Here is a 16,812-nt window from a genome sequence, read left to right as displayed (position 1 = left end):
CCCCGACCTCACCACACACCCCCCCGACCTCACCACACACCTCCCCAACCTCACCACACCCCTCCCCGACCTCACCGACCTCACCACACACCTGACCACACACCTCACCACACACCTCCCCAACCTCACCACACACCTCACACCTCCCCGACCTCACCACACACCCCCCCGACCTCACCACACCCCTCCCCGACCTCACCACACCCCTCCCCGACCTCACCGACCTCACCACACACCTCACCACACACCTCACCACACACCTCCCCAACCTCACCACACACCTCACACCTCCCCGACCTCACCACACCCCTCCCCGACCTCACCACACCCCTCCCCCACCTCACCACACACCTCCCCGACCTCACCACACACCTCCCCGACCTCACCACACCCCTCCCCGACCTCACCACACCCCTCCCCAACCTCACCACACACCTCCCCAACCTCACCACACACCTCACACCTCCCCGACCTCACCACACACCCCCCCGACCTCACCACACCCCTCCCCGACCTCACCACACCCCTCCCCGACCTCACCGACCTCACCACACACCTCACCACACACCTCACCACACACCTCCCCAACCTCACCACACACCTCACACCCCCCCGACCTCACCACACCCCTCCCCGACCTCACCACACCCCTCCCCCACCTCACCACACACCTCCCCGACCTCACCACACACCTCCCCGACCTCACCACACCCCTCCCCGACCTCACCACACCCCTCCCCAACCTCACCACACACCACACACCTCCCCGACCTCACCACACACCCCCCCGACCTCACCACACCCCTCCCCGACCTCACCACACACCTCCCCAACCTCACCACACACCTCACACCTCCCCGACCTCACCACACACCCCCCTGACCTCACCACACCCCTCCCCGACCTCACCACACCCCTCCCCGACCTCACCGACCTCACCACACACCTCACCACACACCTCCCCAACCTCACCACACACCTCACACCTCCCCGACCTCACCACACCCCCCCCCGACCTCACCACACCCCTCCCCGACCTCACCACACCCCTCCCCGACCTCACCACACCCCTCCCCCACCTCACCACACACCTCCCCGACCTCACCACACACCTCCCCGACCTCACCACACCACTCCCCGACCTCACCACACCCCTCCCCGACCTCACCACACACCTCTCCGACCTCACCACACACCTCTCCGACCTCACCACACACACCTCCCCGACCTCACCACACACCCCCCCGACCTCACCACACCCCTCCCCGACCTCACCACACCCCTCCCCGACCTCACCACACACCTCACCACACACCTCACCGACCCCCCCAACCTCCCCGACCTCAACACACACCTCACCGACCCCCCCAACCTCCCCGACCTCACCACACACCTCACCGACCCCCCCAACCTCCCCGACCTCACCACACACCTCCCCAACCTTACCACACACCTCCCCAACCTCACCACACACCTCACCGACCTCACCACACACCTCACCGACCCCCCCAACCTCCCCGACCTCACCACACACCTCCCCAACCTTACCACACACCTCACCGACCTCACCACACACCTACCCGACCTCACCACACACCCCCCCGACCTCACCACACCCCTCCCCGACCTCACCACACCCCTCCCCGACCTCACCGACCTCACCACACACCTCACCGACCCCCCCAACCTCCCCGACCTCAACACACACCTCACCGACCCCCCCAACCTCCCCGACCTCACCACACACCTCACCGACCCCCCCAACCTCCCCGACCTCACCACACACCTCCCCAACCTTACCACACACCTCACCGACCTCACCACACACCTCACCGACCCCCCCAACCTCCCCGACCTCACCACACACCTCCCCAACCTTACCACACACCTCACCGACCTCACCACACACCTCACCGACCCCCCCAACCTCCCCGACCTCACCACACACCTCCCCAACCTTACCACACACCTCCCCAACCTCACCACACACCTCCCCAACCTCACCACACACCTCACCGACCTCACCACACACCTCACCGACCCCCCCAACCTCCCCGACCTCACCACACACCTCCCCAACCTCACCACACACCTCACCGACCTCACCACACACCTCACCGACCCCCCCAACCTCCCCGACCTCACCACACACCTCCCCAACCTTACCACACACCTCACCGACCTCACCACACACCTCACCGACCCCCCCAACCTCCCCGACCTCACCACACACCTCCCCAACCTTACCACACACCTCCCCAACCTCACCACACACCTCTCTGACCTCACCACACACCTCACCGACCCCCCCAACCTCACCACACACCTCCCCAACCTCACCACACACCTCACCGACCCCCCCAACCTCACCACACACCTCCCCAACCTCACCGACCCCCCCAACCTCCCCACACACCTCACCACACACCTCCCCAACCTCACCACACACCTCTCTGACCTCACCACACACCTCACCAACCTCATCACACACCTCACCAACCTCACCACACACCTCCCCGACCTCACCACACCCCTCACCACACACCTCCCCAACCTCACCACACACCTCTCTGACCTCACCACACACCTCACCGACCCCCCCAACCTCCCCGACCTCACCACACACCTCCCCAACCTTACCACACACCTCCCCAACCTCACCACACACCTCTCTGACCTCACCACACACCTCACCGACCCCCCCAACCTCACCACACACCTCCCCAACCTCACCACACACCTCACCGACCCCCCCAACCTCCCCACACACCTCCCCAACCTCACCACACACCTCTCTGACCTCACCACACACCTCACCAACCTCACCACACACCTCACCGACCCCCCCAACCTCCCCGACCTCACCACACACCTCCCCAACCTTACCACACACCTCCCCAACCTCACCACACACCTCTCTGACCTCACCACACACCTCACCGACCCCCCCAACCTCACCACACACCTCCTCAACCTCACCACACACCTCACCGACCCCCCCAACCTCCCCACACACCTCACCACACACCTCCCCAACCTCACCACACACCTCTCTGACATCACCACACACCTCACCAACCTCACCACACACCTCACCAACCTCACCACACACCTCCCCGACCTCCCCAACCTCACCACACACCTCACCAACCTCACCACACACCTCCCCAACCTCACCACACACCTCACCAACCTCACCACACACCTCTCTGACCTCACCACACACCTTCCCGACCTCCCCAACCTCACCACACACCTCACCGACCTCACCACACACCTCCCGACCTCGCCACACACCTCACCAACCTCACCACACACCTCACCACACACCTCCCCAACCTCACCACACACCTCACCGACCTCACCACACACCTCTCTGACCTCACCACACACCTTCCCGACCTCCCCAACCTCACTACACACCTCCCCGACCTCATCACACACCTCCCCAACCTCACCACACACCTCACCGACCTCACCACACACCTCCCCAACCTCGCCACACACCTCCCGACCTCGCCACACACCTCACCAACCTCACCACACACCTCCCCAACCTCACCACACACCTCACCAACCTCACCACACACCTCACCGACCTCACCACACACCTCACCAACCTCACCACACACCTCACCGACCTCACCACACCTCTCTGACCTCACCACACACCTCACCAACCTCACCACACACCTCACCAACCTCACCACACACCTCCCCGACCTCCCCAACCTCACCACACACCTCACCACACACCTCCCCAACCTCACCACACACCTCACCGACCTCACCACACACCTCTCTGACCTCACCACACACCTCTCTGACCTCACCACACACCTTCCCGACCTCCCCAACCTCACCACACACCTCCCCGACCTCATCACACACCTCCCCAACCTCACCACACACCTCACCGACCTCACCACACACCTCCCCAACCTCGCCACACACCTCACCAACCTCACCACACACCTCACCACACACCTCCCCAACCTCACCACACACCTCACCGACCTCACCACACACCTCTCTGACCTCACCACACACCTTCCCGACCTCCCCAACCTCACTACACACCTCCCCGACCTCATCACACACCTCCCCAACCTCACCACACACCTCACCGACCTCACCACACACCTCACCGACCTCACCACACACCTCACCACACACCTCACCACACACCTCCCCAACCTCACCACACACCTCACCGACCTCACCACACACCTCTCTGACCTCACCACACACCTTCCCGACCTCCCCAACCTCACTACACACCTCCCCGACCCCATCACACACCTCCCCAACCTCACCACACACCTCCCCAACCTCGCCACACACCTCCCCAACCTCGCCACACACCTCACCACACACCTCACCGACCTCGCCACACACCTCCCCAACCTCGCCACACACCTCCCGACCTCGCCACACACCTCACCAACCTCACCACACACCTCCCCAACCTCACCACACACCTCACCAACCTCACCACACACCTCCTCGACCTCACCACACACCTCACCGACCTCACCACACACCTCCCCAACCTCACCACACACCTCACCGACCTCACCACACACCTCACCGACCTCACCACACACCTCACCGACCTCACCACACACCTCACCGACCTCACCACACACCTCCCCAACCTCGCCACACACCTCACCAACCTCACCACACACCTCACCACACACCTCCCCAACCTCACCACACACCTCACCGACCTCACCACACACCTCTCTGACCTCACCACACACCTTCCCGACCTCCCCAACCTCACTACACACCTCCCCGACCTCATCACACACCTCCCCAACCTCACCACACACCTCACCGACCTCACCACACACCTCACCGACCTCACCACACACCTCACCACACACCTCACCACACACCTCCCCAACCTCACCACACACCTCACCGACCTCACCACACACCTCTCTGACCTCACCACACACCTTCCCGACCTCCCCAACCTCACTACACACCTCCCCGACCCCATCACACACCTCCCCAACCTCACCACACACCTCCCCAACCTCGCCACACACCTCCCCAACCTCGCCACACACCTCCCCGACCTCCCCAACCTCACCACACACCTCACCACACACCTCCCCAACCTCACCACACACCTCACCGACCTCACCACACACCTCTCTGACCTCACCACACACCTCTCTGACCTCACCACACACCTTCCCGACCTCCCCAACCTCACTACACACCTCCCCGACCTCATCACACACCTCCCCAACCTCACCACACACCTCACCGACCTCACCACACACCTCCCCAACCTCGCCACACACCTCCCGACCTCGCCACACACCTCACCAACCTCACCACACACCTCCCCAACCTCACCACACACCTCACCAACCTCACCACACACCTCACCGACCTCACCACACACCTCACCAACCTCACCACACACCTCACCGACCTCACCACACCTCTCTGACCTCACCACACACCTCACCAACCTCACCACACACCTCACCAACCTCACCACACACCTCCCCGACCTCCCCAACCTCACCACACACCTCACCACACACCTCCCCAACCTCACCACACACCTCACCGACCTCACCACACACCTCTCTGACCTCACCACACACCTCTCTGACCTCACCACACACCTTCCCGACCTCCCCAACCTCACCACACACCTCCCCGACCTCATCACACACCTCCCCAACCTCACCACACACCTCACCGACCTCACCACACACCTCCCCAACCTCGCCACACACCTCACCAACCTCACCACACACCTCACCACACACCTCCCCAACCTCACCACACACCTCACCGACCTCACCACACACCTCTCTGACCTCACCACACACCTTCCCGACCTCCCCAACCTCACTACACACCTCCCCGACCTCATCACACACCTCCCCAACCTCACCACACACCTCACCGACCTCACCACACACCTCACCGACCTCACCACACACCTCACCACACACCTCACCACACACCTCCCCAACCTCACCACACACCTCACCGACCTCACCACACACCTCTCTGACCTCACCACACACCTTCCCGACCTCCCCAACCTCACTACACACCTCCCCGACCCCATCACACACCTCCCCAACCTCACCACACACCTCCCCAACCTCGCCACACACCTCCCCAACCTCGCCACACACCTCACCACACACCTCACCGACCTCGCCACACACCTCCCCAACCTCGCCACACACCTCCCGACCTCGCCACACACCTCACCAACCTCACCACACACCTCCCCAACCTCACCACACACCTCACCAACCTCACCACACACCTCCTCGACCTCACCACACACCTCACCGACCTCACCACACACCTCCCCAACCTCACCACACACCTCACCGACCTCACCACACACCTCACCGACCTCACCACACACCTCACCGACCTCACCACACACCTCACCGACCTCCCCACACACCTCACCGACCTCACCACACACCTCACCGACCTCACCACACACCTCCCCGACCTCATCACACACCTCACCACACACCTCCCCGACCTCACCACACACCCCCCCAACCTCACCACACACCCCCCCCCAACCTCACCACACACCTCACGACCTCATCACACACCTCCCCAACCTCACCACACACCTCACCGACCTCACCACACACCTCCCCAACCTCGCCACACACCTCCCGACCTCACCACACACCTCACCACACACCTCCCCTGTTATACCTGAAGGGTTCCACATGTACTGCCACTTTAAGGCTGGCTCCACCCAGGAGTGATGCCAAGGGTCAAGGGGTATGGTAGCCATCTTGGACACATGTAAGAGCCTAATAAGATGTACTGTCCTGAGATGCATGTTGCAGTGTACACTGAGTACTGAAATAAACATCCATTGTTCCAGACCAGAGTCTTGTGTCTCTCACAACACAGAGGATATAACAGTGGCGACGAGGATGGGATTTACAAAGTGTCTATCAGTCTGAGAGAGAGACAAAGACATTGTGGATTGTTACCTGGATAAAAGCAATCACAGATCCCAGCAGGAAAATGTCATTGATTGGGACATTAAGTGAATTTGATGGAGAACAGACATCCTGGAGTTCCTGGGTGCAGAGACTGGAACAGCATTTCAGTGCAAATGCTATCCCAGGTGAAAGGTAAGTAGCAGTATTTGTGACAGTGGTCGGTGCTCAGACATATGACACTCTCAGGGATCTTCTTTTTCCTGTAAAACCAGCAACTAAGACATTGGCAGAGCTCCTGACACTGTTAGAGGGTCACTTCCAGCCTAAACCACTAGAGATTGCAGAAAGATTTCGTTTTTATCAGAGGCAGCAGCAGCCAGGTGAAGAAATGAAAGCTTATGTGCTCGCCCTTCGCAGACTAGCCTCTACCTGTTCTTTTGGGGAGTACCTACCTACTGCACTGAGAGATAAGTTTGTCATGGGACTGAATTGTGACTCTAGCCAAAAGAGACTGTTAACAGAGAAAGACCTTACCCTTGCAAAGGCAATTGATATAGCTTCAATGATGGAAATGGCTGTGAAAGATACAGAGGAATTGAACCCCCAGGGCAGAAGAGAAGAGGTGAAACAAGAAGTTTTCAGAACAGCAGTCAAGCCCACAGTCACAAACTGGAAATACAGACCTCCACCAAGCCGGGAGTCAGCTTGCTACCGTTGTGGGAATACAGACCTCCACCAAGCCGGGAGTCAGCTTGCTACCGTTGTGGGAATACAGACCTCCACCAAGCCGGGGGTCAGCTTGCTACCGTTGTGGGAATACAGACCTCCACCAAGCCGGGGGTCAGTTTGCTACCGTTGTGGGAATACAGACCTCCACCAAGCCGGGGGTCAGCTTGCTACCGTTGTGGGAATACAGACCATGATCACAAAGTCTGCAGGTTTAAGGATCAGACCTGTCATAATTGTGGTAAAACAGGACATCTGAAACGAGTTTGCCGGAGCAAGAAGGTGCGAGATAAACAACCTCTGAACCCCAAGACAAAGACCTATATGGTGGGAAGATATACATCACCATCTGAGTCAGAGGATGAGGAAGTGCTCCACAGTTTAGACATACATCATATGCATTCAGCACCCTCTGCAATGACTGTAGAGGTAACCATTGAGGGAAAGAAACTAAAGATGGATGTAGACACAGGAGCAGCAGTTTCAGTTATCACTCAGAAACAATGGAGACAACTTCAGACCCGAACAACTGTCCGCCCAACGCCAATCAAACTGCAGACATACTCAAAGCAGATACTCCACCCACTGGGTTATGCAAAAGTGCAGGTATTGTACAAGGGTCAGACAAAGAGACTGCCATTATATATACTAGAGAATGGGGGACCCCCTCTCTTTGGGAGAGACTGGATTGCTCACTTTGGTATGCCAGACATCGCCATAAATCCCTGTAACACCGTGACAATTCCATTAGGAGATAATGAGGGATGGGTGGTGTCCCTGAAGCAGCGGTTCCCAAAGATCTTTGATGACCAGTTGGGAAAAATAAAGCATGACTGTGTGAGACTCAAGCTGAAACCCAACGCCCAGCCTAAATTCTTCAAAGCTCGCACAGTACCTTTCGCACTCCGAGCAGGAGTGGAAGCAGAACTAAGTCGGCTGGAGGAACAAGGTGTCATCTCAAAGGTAGAGCACAGCGAGTGGGCATCACCTGTTGTACCAGTGAAGAAAGCGAATGGGGACTTGCGCATTTGTGGCGATTTCCGCATGGCACTGAACTCCCAACTGGAAATACACCAGTATCCTCTACCCAGAGTAGATGACATTTTTGCCTCTCTTGCAGGGGGTCAAAAGTTCACCAAGCTTGATCTCAAACAAGCATATTTACAGTTTGAGGTCCATCCTTCTTCCCGCAAGTTTCTGACCATCAACACCCACAAGGGACTGTATGAGTACAATCGGATGGTGTTTGGTGTAGCCTCTGCCCCAGCCATTTGGCAACGGAAGATGGATGAGATTTTGGCGGACATTCCTTTCACTCAGTGCCTGTTAGATGACATGCTCATCACGGGACGGACGGACCAGGAACACAAGCGAAACGTGGAGCTTGTGTTGGAAAGACTCCAAGAGCAGGGTCTGAAAGTGAACTTAGCAAAATGCCAATTCATGGTGCCGAAATTGGAGTTTTGTGGCCACCTTGTGGATGCAGACGGTATACACACCACAGAAGCCAAGGTTGATGCCTTAGTCAAAGCTCCTGCCCCAACCAATGTCCAGCAGCTGCGATCATACCTTGGCTTGCTGAACTATTACCACAAATTTCTGCCAGATCTGGCACACACCTTGTTTCCGTTGAACAAGCTTTTGGAGAAACACTCCAGATGGGACTGGTCGGCTGCATGCCAACGCGCTTTTGAAGTCTCTAAGCGGAAGCTGTTGGCGTCACGCATGCTTGTTCACTATGACCTCCAGAAGCCTCTGACCTTGGCTTGTGATGCCTCACCCTATGGTCTGGGGGCTGTACTGTCTCACATCTTACCTGATGGGTCAGAAAAACCAGTGGCATTTGCCTCCAGGTCTTTGACAAAAGCAGAAAGCAATTACTCACACATTGACAAAGAGGCTCTTGCGCTGATATGGGCAATTAAGAAGTTTCATCTTTACCTGTATGGTAGGGAATTCACCATACTGACAGACCATAAACCACTCCTTCAGATCTTTAGCCCTGACAAAGGCATCTCTCAGACTACTGCGGCCCGCCTCCAACGCTATGCCCTGTTCTTGGGAGCGTACAGTTATAAAATCCAGTATCGCGGTCATGATGCCAATGCTAATGCGGACGCAATGTCCCGACTGACAGGGAGGTCAATGGACTCCTCTCCACCGGTCAAGAGTTGTCGTTACACCAGCCTGTCCTTCTTGTCTTCTGGGGAGATAGCAGCCCATACAGCCAAGGATACCTTTCTGAAAACAATACTCTCCTGGGTACGGTCCGGTTGGCCTGCAACCGTCACACAGGATTATGAACCTTATTTCCGTAGGCGTATGGAATTAACTGTGGCTGGTAACTGTGTTTTATGGGGAGACCGAGTGATCATTCCACAGACCCTCCGGAGACACATTCTGGACTTGCTACATACTGGTCATCCCGGGGGCACACGTATGAAACAAAAGGCCCGAGGCTATGTGTGGTGGCCAAACTTAGACTCGGATATCACAACATATGTGAATGCTTGTGCTGGATGTGCACAAACTGCAAGAGACCCTCCTCGAGGGTGCGTCCAGCCCTGGACTTGGCCCACGGTTCCTTGGTTTCGACTACACTTGGACTTTGCAGGTCCGATCAGAGGACACACCTTCTTGATCATAGTGGACGCCCATTCAAAGTGGCCTGAGGTCATTCCTGTTACTCAGCCAACAACTAAGGCAACAGTTTCCATACTGTTACATCTCGCTGCTACATTTGGATACCCCAGAGAAATCATCACAGATAACGGTGCCCAATTCACCAGTCAGGAGTTTCAGCGTTTCTTGACTGCCCACAACATCAAACACAAGTTGACCGCACCTTACCACCCAGCTACAAATGGTCAAGCAGAGCGCTTTGTGCAGACTTTTAAACGCTATTTCAAAGCTACAGTGGCTACAAGTAAACAGCAGTCCCTGTCACCCCAGCAGCTGGACTCCTTCCTTTCTGCTTACAGAAACACACCACATGCAACCACCGGGAAAACTCCAGCAGAACTCCTTCTGGGTCGGCAGCCATGGACTGTTTTGAACATGCTCCGCCCACAAACAGTCCAGGAACATGTACTGCAGTCCCAAGACAAGATGGTCAAGCACCATGAGATCCCCCGATTCACAGCCCAACAAAAGGTATGGGCCCGATCTTATGGGGCTTCCAACACCCGTTGGCTTCCTGCTGTCATTGCAGAGACTGTGGGACCCAAGATGTATAGGGTCTGCCTGGAAGATGGTTCCATTTGCAGAAGGCATGCGGACCAACTGCGCCCTCGTTTTCAACTGCATGAATCCCTGATGCCGGCTGAACCACCAGTGTTGCAAGGAACTGCTCCCAGCGGATCAGGATGCATGGGAACTGATGATTGGGGGGGCTCTGAGCTTTTGAACTCAGCTCCAACAGAGCCCTCCAGCCCTGGTCCGGAGGTTGGTTCACCCACTGAGCTGGGGGATCCCTTCTTGGCACCGCCAGTGCCCATTCCAGTCGACCCTGTTTCCTCCGATCCCAAGTCGATGGGTGCCCGTCCTCAACGACACTGTCGCCCTCCTGATCGGTTTCAGCTTCAAGACCGGTTACGAGACTTTCGCCGGGGCCGCCGAAAGTGATCCAATGACATTGTATCCCCGCAACTGTCCCTGGAATCTTCCTCTCACATTTGGATGCAGGAAAAGTCCTGTGCATCTCCTGTGTTTGGAGGACTGTTATTGGACAGTTATTAGTTAAAGTTTTGTGCCTTTTCCCGTTTTGTTTTTTTTGTTTGTTTTTTTGTTTTTTTTTTAGGGATGGATGGAAGGTGTTATACCTGAAGGGTTCCACATGTACTGCCACTTTAAGGCTGGCTCCACCCAGGAGTGATGCCAAGGGTCAAGGGGTATGGTAGCCATCTTGGACACATGTAAGAGCCTAATAAGATGTACTGTCCTGAGATGCATGTTGCAGTGTACAGTGAGTACTGAAATAAACATCCATTGTTCCAGACCAGAGTCTTGTGTCTCTCACAACACAGAGGATATCCCCAACCTCACCACACACCTCACTGACCTCACCACACACCTCCCCGACCTCACCACACACCTCCCCGACCTCACCACACACCTCACCGACCTCACCACACACCTCCCCGACCTCACCACACACCTCACCGACCTCACCACACACCTCCCCGACCTCACCACACACCTCACCGACCTCACCACACACCTCACCACACACCTCACCGACCTCACCACACACCTCACCACACACCTCACCGACCTCACCACACACCTCACCGACCTCACCACACACCTCTCTGACCTCCCCAACCTCACCACACACCTCCCCAACCTCATCACACACCTCACCACACACCTCCCCGACCTCACCACACACCTCACCGACCTCACCACACACCTCCCCGACCTCACCACACACCTCACCGACCTCACCACACACCTCCCCGACCTCACCACACACCTCACCACACACCTCACCACACACCTCACCGACCTCACCACACACCTCTCTGACCTCCCCAACCTCACCACACACCTCCCCAACCTCATCACACACCTCACCACACACCTCCCCGACCTCACCACACGACCCCCCCCAACCTCACCACACACCCCAACCTCACCACACACCCCCCCCCAACCTCACCACACACCTTCCCGACCTCACCACACACCTCCCCGACCTCACCACACACCTCCCCAACCTCACCACACACCTCACCACACACCTCCCCAACCTCACCACACACCTCCCCGACCTCACCACACACCTCACCGACCTCACCACACACCTCACCGACCTCACCACACACCTCCCCGACCTCACCACACACCCCCCCGACCTCACCACACACCTCCCCGACCTCACCACACACCCCCCCGACCTCACCACACACCTCCCCGACCTCACCACACACCTCCCCGACCTCACCACACACCTCCCCGACCTCACCACACACTACCACACACCTCCCCAACCTCACCACACAACTCACCAACCTCACCACACAACTCCCCAACCTCACCACACACTACCACACACCTCCCCAACCTCACCACACAACTCACCAACCTCACCACACACCTCACCACACACCTCCCCGACCTCAACACACACCTCCCCGACCTCACCACACACCTCACCGACCTCACCACACACCTCTCTGACCTCACCACACACCTCCCCAACCTCACCACACACCTCCCCAACCTCACCTCACCACACACTTCACCGACCTCACCACATACCTCCCCAACCTCACCACACATCTCCCCAACCTCACCACACACCTCACCGACCTCACCACACACCTCTCTGACCTCACCACACACCTCCCCAACCTCACCACACATCTCTCCAACCTCCCCACACACCTCACCAACCTCCCCACACACCTCACCAACCTCACCACATGTTATATCCTCTGTGTTGTGAGAGACACAAGACTCTGGTCTGGAACAATGGATGTTTATTTCAGTACTCAGTGTACTGCAACATGCATCTCAGGACAGTACATCTTATTAGGCTCTTACATGTGTCCAAGATGGCTACTATACCCCTTGACCCTTGGCATCACTCCTGGGTGGAGCCAGCCTTAAAGTGGCAGTACATGTGGAACCCTTCAGGTATAACACCTTCCATCCATCCCTAAAAAAACAAAACAAAAAAACAAACAAAAAAAAAAACGAGAAAAGGCACAAAACATTAACTAATAACTGTCCAATAACAGTCCTCCAAACACAGGAGATGCACAGGACTTTTCCTGCATCCAGATGTGAGAGCAAGATTCCAGGGACAGTTGCGGGGATACAATGTCATTGGATCACTTTCGGCGGCCCCGTCGAAAGTCTCGTAACCGGTCTTGAAGCTGAAACCGGTCAGGAGGGCGACAGTGTCGTTGAGGGCGGGCACCCATCGACTCGGGATCGGAGGAAACAGGGTCGACTGAAATGGGCACTGGCGGTGCCAAGAAGGAATCCCCCAGCTCAGTGGGTGAACCAACCTCCGGACCAGGGCTGGAGGGCTCTGTTGGAGCTGGGTTCAAAAGATCAGAGTCCCCCCAATCATCAGTTCCCATGCATCCTGATCCGCTGGGAGCAGTTCCTTGCAACACTGGTGGTTCAGCCGGCGTCAGGGATTCATGCAGTTGAAAACGAGGGCGCAGTTGGTCCGCATGCCTTCTGCAAATGGAACCATCTTCCAGGCAGACCCTATACATATTGGGTCCCAAAGTCTCTGCAATGACAGCAGGAAGCCAACGGGTGTTGGAAGCCCCATAAGATCGGGCCCATACCTTTTGTTGGGCTGTGAATCGGGGGATCTCATGGTGTTTGACCATCTTGTCTTGGGACTGCAGTACATGTTCCTGGACTGTTTGTGGGCGGAGCATGTTCAAAACAGTCCATGGCTGCCGACCCAGAAGGAGTTCTGCTGGAGTTTTCCCGGTGGTTGCATGTGGTGTGTTTCTGTAAGCAGAAAGGAAGGAGTCCAGCTGCTGGGGTGACAGGGACTGCTGTTTACTTGTAGCCACTGTAGCTTTGAAATAGCGTTTAAAAGTCTGCACAAAGCGCTCTGCTTGACCATTTGTAGCTGGGTGGTAAGGTGCGGTCAACTTGTGCTTGATGTTGTGGGCAGTCAAGAAACGCTGAAACTCCTGACTGGTGAATTGGGCACCGTTGTCTGTGACGATTTCTCTGGGGTATCCAAATGTAGCAGCGAGATGTAACAGTATGGAAACTGTTGCCTTAGTTGTTGGCTGAGTAACAGGAATGACCTCAGGCCACTTTGAATGGGCGTCCACTATGATCAAGAAGGTGTGTCCTCTGATCGGACCTGCAAAGTCCAAGTGTAGTCGAAACCAAGGAACCGTGGGCCAAGTCCAGGGCTGGATGCAGCCTCGGAGAGGGTCTCTTGCAGTTTGTGCACATCCAGCACAAGCATTCACATATGTTGTGATATCCGAGTCTAAGTTTGGCCACCACACATAGCCTCGGGCCTTTTGTTTCATACGTGTGCCCCCGGGATGACCAGTATGTAGCAAGTCCAGAATGTGTCTCCGGAGGGTCTGTGGAATGATCACTCGGTCTCCCCATAAAACACAGTTACCAGCCACAGTTAATTCCATACGCCTACGGAAATAAGGTTCATAATCCTGTGTGACGGTTGCAGGCCAACCGGACCGTACCCAGGAGAGTATTGTTTTCAGAAAGGTATCCTTGGCTGTATGGGCTGCTATCTCCCCAGAAGACAAGAAGGACAGGCTGGTGTAACGACAACTCTTGACCGGTGGAGAGGAGTCCATTGACCTCCCTGTCAGTCGGGACATTGCGTCCGCATTAGCATTGGCATCATGACCGCCATACTGGATTTTATAACTGTACGCTCCCAAGAACAGGGCATAGCGTTGGAGGCGGGCCGCAGTAGTCTGAGAGATGCCTTTGTCAGGGCTAAAGATCTGAAGGAGTGGTTTATGGTCTGTCAGTATGGTGAATTCCCTACCATACAGGTAAAGATGAAACTTCTTAATTGCCCATATCAGCGCAAGAGCCTCTTTGTCAATGTGTGAGTAATTGCTTTCTGCTTTTGTCAAAGACCTGGAGGCAAATGCCACTGGTTTTTCTGACCCATCAGGTAAGATGTGAGACAGTACAGCCCCCAGACCATAGGGTGAGGCATCACAAGCCAAGGTCAGAGGCTTCTGGAGGTCATAGTGAACAAGCATGCGTGACGCCAACAGCTTCCGCTTAGAGACTTCAAAAGCGCGTTGGCATGCAGCCGACCAGTCCCATCTGGAGTGTTTCTCCAAAAGCTTGTTCAACGGAAACAAGGTGTGTGCCAGATCTGGCAGAAATTTGTGGTAATAGTTCAGCAAGCCAAGGTATGATCGCAGCTGCTGGACATTGGTTGGGGCAGGAGCTTTGACTAAGGCATCAACCTTGGCTTCTGTGGTGTGTATACCGTCTGCATCCACAAGGTGGCCACAAAACTCCAATTTCGGCACCATGAATTGGCATTTTGCTAAGTTCACTTTCAGGCCCTGCTCTTGGAGTCTTTCCAACACAAGCTCCACGTTTTGCTTGTGTTCCTGGTCCGTCCGTCCCGTGATGAGCATGTCATCTAACAGGCACTGAGTGAAAGGAATGTCCGCCAAAATCTCATCCATCTTCCGTTGCCAAATGGCTGGGGCAGAGGCTACACCAAACACCATCCGATTGTACTCATACAGTCCCTTGTGGGTGTTGATGGTCAGAAACTTGCGGGAAGAAGGATGGACCTCAAACTGTAAATATGCTTGTTTGAGATCAAGCTTGGTGAACTTTTGACCCCCTGCAAGAGAGGCAAAAATGTCATCTACTCTGGGTAGAGGGTACTGGTGTATTTCCAGTTGGGAGTTCAGTGCCATGCGGAAATCGCCACAAATGCGCAAGTCCCCATTCGCTTTCTTCACTGGTACAACAGGTGATGCCCACTCGCTGTGCTCTACCTTTGAGATGACACCTTGTTCCTCCAGCCGACTTAGTTCTGCTTCCACTCCTGCTCGGAGTGCGAAAGGTACTGTGCGAGCTTTGAAGAACTTCGGCTGGGCGTTGGGTTTCAGCTTGAGTCTCACACAGTCATGCTTTATTTTCCCCAACTGGTCATCAAAGATCTTTGGGAACCGCTGCTTCAGGGACACCACCCATCCCTCATTATCTCCTAATGGAATTGTCACGGTGTTACAGGGATTTATGGCGATGTCTGGCATACCAAAGTGAGCAATCCAGTCTCTCCCAAAGAGAGGGGGTCCCCCATTCTCTAGTATATATAATGGCAGTCTCTTTGTCTGACCCTTGTACAATACCTGCACTTTTGCATAACCCAGTGGGTGGAGTATCTGCTTTGAGTATGTCTGCAGTTTGATTGGCGTTGGGCGGACAGTTGTTCGGGTCTGAAGTTGTCTCCATTGTTTCTGAGTGATAACTGAAACTGCTGCTCCTGTGTCTACATCCATCTTTAGTTTCTTTCCCTCAATGGTTACCTCTACAGTCATTGCAGAGGGTGCTGAATGCATATGATGTATGTCTAAACTGTGGAGCACTTCCTCATCCTCTGACTCAGATG

At 55.9% G+C, this 16,812-nt stretch overlaps 1 protein-coding gene across 5 annotated transcripts in view; it reads right to left on the bottom strand.

Moving 5' to 3' along the window:
* Positions 1-16,812, bottom strand: part of LOC143929724 (hemicentin-1-like) — a 419,992-nt gene that overhangs the window by 88,710 nt on the left and 314,470 nt on the right. The gene's annotated exons all lie outside the window — the stretch shown is intronic.

The sequence above is a fragment of the Lithobates pipiens genome, unplaced genomic scaffold (genome assembly GCF_037356315.1).
Source record: "Lithobates pipiens isolate NorthernLeopardFrog02 unplaced genomic scaffold, aLitPip1_a1.2 Scaffold_24, whole genome shotgun sequence".
Classification (NCBI taxonomy): Eukaryota; Metazoa; Chordata; class Amphibia; order Anura; family Ranidae; genus Lithobates; species Lithobates pipiens.
This window is presented reverse-complemented; position numbering and strand designations above follow the sequence as displayed.